The sequence below is a fragment of the Sarcophilus harrisii genome, chromosome 3 (assembly GCF_902635505.1).
Source record: "Sarcophilus harrisii chromosome 3, mSarHar1.11, whole genome shotgun sequence".
Taxonomy (NCBI): domain Eukaryota; kingdom Metazoa; phylum Chordata; class Mammalia; order Dasyuromorphia; family Dasyuridae; genus Sarcophilus; species Sarcophilus harrisii.
Window position 1 is genome coordinate 602,803,946 of NC_045428.1, and position 5,043 is coordinate 602,808,988.

The 5,043-nt window shown below is 37.5% G+C and overlaps 1 pseudogene; it reads left to right on the top strand.

The window, feature by feature from the left end:
* Positions 1 to 2,717: 2,717 nt before the first annotated feature.
* On the top strand, positions 2,718 to 3,650 carry LOC100920037 (annotated as a pseudogene).
* Positions 3,651 to 5,043: the final 1,393 nt, after the last annotated feature.

Sequence of the window (5,043 nt, forward strand, 5' to 3'; positions counted from 1 at the left end):
AGGATATACTTAGTGTATTATAGGAGAAGGATATTCCCCAAGGACAAGCATTGAAACCACCCTGAGTTTATTTAATTTAGAAAACATCCTGGCCTGAATAACTTATCATGATCCAGTAGATAATCATCAGAATGCCTAAAGCTCCTCAGACATGCTTTACACTCAGCTGAAGTGTATGAAAGGAAGTGATGAAAGCAGCCTGAGCCTTTAGACTTCTGAACCAAACTTGACAATAGACTCTATCTTTTAAGAAGAAATTAGCCTAAATTTCAGGGAGAGGTGAAAGTCCAGGCTAGCTCCCTGGAGGCCTCAAGAACAGGTGGAGTCAGGATAAGCAAAATCCCAGGTCTTTAGGGGGAGGAATGAAGCAGATGGACAAAACTGCCAGGAGTTTTGCCAAGGATCTAGAGTTATCTTCACACTTTTCTCCTCCTCCTCCAGAGGCCAAGTGAAGTTCTCTCACCTCTCTCACTCCATCCCCTAAACCTTACCTACAATTCTCTTAACCCCATTGAGCTAGCATTAACTGTGAGGAGAGAAATTCCAAACATGCTAATAGAGTTATTGTCCAATAGGTAATTAGCCTTAAATGCTCGGTTGTCTGATTCAACTGCATCTGTTCAGAGTTTCAGCTCTTTACAGGAAGGAAGAGTACGTCACTTCTGCAATGCTTGGGAGCCTCTAAGTATCTCTACAGCTCCCTAATTCTTGCATTATATCCACTTCCTTGGGTATCAAGGTTTGTGGACATATGGAAGAACATATCTTCCTCATTTCCTTCAAGTTTAACATCCCTTCGAATCTAGTAGGAAGAATCTAAATAAATACTTTCTTGCTAAGACTGCTTAAAGGGAATCACCCACCTCAGGCACATATCATTTCATATTTAAGCCACAGCTCAGAAACCTGAATTATGTTCAAATTAATTAGAAGTTGACCTTTATTTAGATGTAGGGATAATTTATTCTGTCAGTTAAAGGAATGTTGAATTTGGGAATCTATCTATCTTTCACTCTTTCTCTATCTCTGTCTCCCTCTGTCTGTCTGTCTCTCTTTTTTCTCTTTCTCTCTGCCTCTGTCTCTCTCTGTCTACATGTCTGTCTCTCTGTGTCTTTGTCTATGTCTCTGCGTTTCTGTTCCTCTCTGTCTCCTTCTCCTTTTTTCTCTCTCCCTCTTTTCTCCCTTTCCTTCTCTTCTTCTCCCCTTCTCCCTCTAGTGTCTCTCTCTCTCTCTCTCTCTCTCTCTCTCTGTCTCTCTGTCTCTCTCTCTCTCACTCTGTCTCTCTCTGTCTCTCTCTCTCTCATTCTTGTTCTCTCTGTTGGTCAATCTCCCCCCTTCACTCCCTCATCTTCCTTACCCCTGACTCCTTCTCAATATTGTCTCATTCTTTTTATAGCAAAATTTATACATCTCAAATATTGGTGATTGTTGTCTAGAATTCAAATTTGGTTACATACAACTCATTGACATATATGTTGCCTTTTTCTTTCCATAATCTATGCTTATTAGTTGGCCTTAGATTGTCATATTCATTGAGAAGCAAAGACTGCTCCTATTGTCTTTATTCTGATTGTCCCCTTTACAGTCTTTTCTCTCTCAAGAATTATTAGTCCATCAACTTCTTTACTCTGGTGTCTATTGTTTTATTTCACTCTCACTGATACCTTTTTTAATACAATGTATCTCACTTTATGTATTTAAATATGTGATTCTGAGCAGGAGTACAGTCTTCCCCAGATTAACAGCTAAAGGGATGCAAGACACACAAAAAGGAAAGGTCCCCTTGTTCAAAAGCAGAGCAATGGCACTCTTTTGTGGGTTCAGCTTCACTGTTATGTGGAGAAGAAAGCCCCAAATGTCAAGGCCCCCAACACCCCTGATAGATTTGTGGAGCAGCAGATTCCACAGCTGGTCCATACATGGGGATGGACTATATGGGGGTATATAATATACACTTAATAAATACTTTAATAGTACACATAATAAATATTTTAATAAAATACTTTAAAAGATTAATTTCATATACATGCACATGTGCATGCATGTTAGTTTGACTTAATCCACTGAAGAAGAAAATAACCAAGCTTAGTCTTGCCAAGAAAAGCAAAACAGTATGGTTAGTAGAATGACAAAGATTTGGACATAACTAAATCATTGAACAATAATGCACGCATGCATGTATGTATGCATGCATATATTTGTGTGGGTGTATCTCTCTGTTTATAATCTTACTTCTCCTATTTCCCCTTTCATGCCAAGCAAATCATATTTGAAGAAGCACCAAAAAAGCTGAAAGGTGTCCATGATATTGGGGCTAAAAGGTAACCACAGAATCAGTGGAACCTGCCTTCCACTCCTGCTTCTGACGCATCCTGCTGGTTGAGTCTGTGAGGCTGGACACCTCTCAGCTCTCTAAATTACAGAACAGGTCCTGAAGCACATTCAGAAAGGGAATTCATCGCCTAGAGTTCTTTAGAGAATGGAAATCACAAGTCTAGGCAGCAAAAAAAACAAAAAAAAAAACAAACAAAAAAAAAAAACCATAAAACCCATTTCAGATACACATACACACACACATTTATATATAACTTCTTTTCAGGGCAATGAGATGCTAAAGAATAGAGGACTCCAAGAGAAGTCAAAGAAAATTCGTTGGCTCCAAAGTAATTTTTTGTTCATTTCTTTATCTTCCAGGAAAATAACTAAGAAAGTTCTTTATGGAGGAATGGAATCAAACCACCATTGGTTTCTTCTTACTGGGGCTATTTCCCTCAACAAAAACTAGCCTGCTCCTCTTCCTCTTGGTTGTCCTCATTTCCCTAATTGCCTTCTTGGATGACTCAACTATGATTTTCCTCATCTGAATGGATTGCCATCTCTATATCCCCATGTATTTCCTACTCAGTCAGCTCTCCCTCATGGACCTCATGTACATTTGCAGTACAGTTCCCAAGATGGCCATCAACTTCCTGTCTGGGAACAATTCTATCTCTTTAGTAGGTTGTGCTTTCCAAAGTGGCAGCTTCTTAACTATGGCATGTGCTGAAGGCTTGCTCCTTGCATCCATGGCCTATGACTGTTATGTAGCCATTTGCCATCCCCTCCATTAGCCTATTCTCATGAAGAAGAGAATGTGTTTGCTGATGATTGCTGTGTCCTGGGTCTCTGCATCCATCAATTCCATTTTCCATACAGTGTATGCACTCTGTATGCCCTATTGCAAGTCCAGAATCATTAACCATTTTTTCTGTGATATCCCTGCCATGGTGCCTCTGGCCTGTATAGATACCTGGACCTATGAGTACATAGTGTTCTTCAGCACCAACTTGTTTCTTTTGGTCCCTTTCATTGGTATCATGGCTTCCTATGGCTGGGTTCTCTATGCTGTCTACCACATGTGTTCAACATAGGGGAAGAAGAAAGCTTTCACAACTTGTTCCACCCACCTGACTGTGGTCATCTTCTATTATGGCCCATTTGTGTACACATATCTAAGGCCCCCATCTCTGTGTTCCCTAAAAGAGGACAAGAACTTGGCCATCTTCTACACCAACCTCACCCCTATGCTTAATCCCATCATCTATAGCTTGAGAAATAAGGAGGTGTTGGGGGCTCTTCAGAGAGTCTTTGGGACATCCTTATCTCAATAAGAATAACTAGGGACATAAAGTCACAAAAATAAAACCAGAAACAATCTTACCAATTACATTTCTGAACTACTTTATTTGACAGACTAGGGCACAAACTGTACTCATCTATCAATCCTAAATAATCATTATTTTAAATTAAATTTTATCTTTCTCCATTAACATGTAATTTTTCTTTCTCTCTGCCATGTTCCACCAAAAACAAATATTCAAACCTTTGCAGCACCTTTGGAAAAATCAATAGAAATAAATATCAAAATAGGCCATCTCCAAAAATATATGTCACAATCTGTATAACTGGTTAATCAATATTCTATTAAAAGTCTTTATTACCAGTATTATCAAATAAGTTGATTGCTCTTTTTGCTAATCAGAGTTCTTAATTATTTCAATTGATTTTATTATCAGTGTTATTGTTATTTTAGTGGTTATTCTGCAAATTTTGCTTATATTCCTCTTCATCAGTTTACAGGTATCTTCAATTTCTTTGAAACTGTCTCCTATATACTTCCTGTATGGTCATATTTTATTACACTCACATACTCTCATTTGCTTTCCATTTTATGTGAACCCAGTTATTTTCCACTTGTCTCCCAGAAAAATCTGCCAGAGAAAATTTTATATACAAATAGTTTTCCTTTTTCTTGATCTCTTTCTGGTTATGGGCCCTGTAACCAAAGAATATGTACAATTTTATAACTTTGACATTATAATTCTAAATTCCTTTCCAAAGTAATCATACAATTCCATAATTAAGCCAACAGCACATTAATGAACCTATTTTCCCATGGACCCTATCGTGTTTACCATTACCCAATTTGCCAATCTGTTAAATGCTATGTGAATTTTTTAATTGATCTAATTTTCATTTTTCTAATTATTGTTTAAACCACCAATGCATTTTTTTTCATATAACTATTGATAGCTTGGATTTTTCCCTGTAGAAAAATTCCATCATTATAAAAATCTATGACAAAAAGAAACTAAGACACAAAAGCTTTGAATGTAAATGACCAGCAATAAAGGTCATGGTCCCTCAGTGTTCAAAGACCCTTTAGAGTAGAGAAAGCCATCTTCTAAACACTTGGTCACATAAGATTCTGTGATGTTAAACTGAGATTAGGATTTGTCTATAGTAGAGGAGGAGTGGAAGTATAGCATGGACTTACATTTTTAATAAACATGCTGATTTGGAAAAGGGATTTCCAAAGTCCAGGTCAATTAGTAAAATTGGGATTTAGTCAATGTTCTCTAGAAAATAATTTTTGGGCAACCTCCTATATCATAATGGCCTAGTTCTACATTTGTGACAAGGCAGAACATCTTATCACCACATTGATTCAATGAGACTGGGATTTACCCAAGAAAAATGGGAAAGTTAACCTTTTATAAAGAA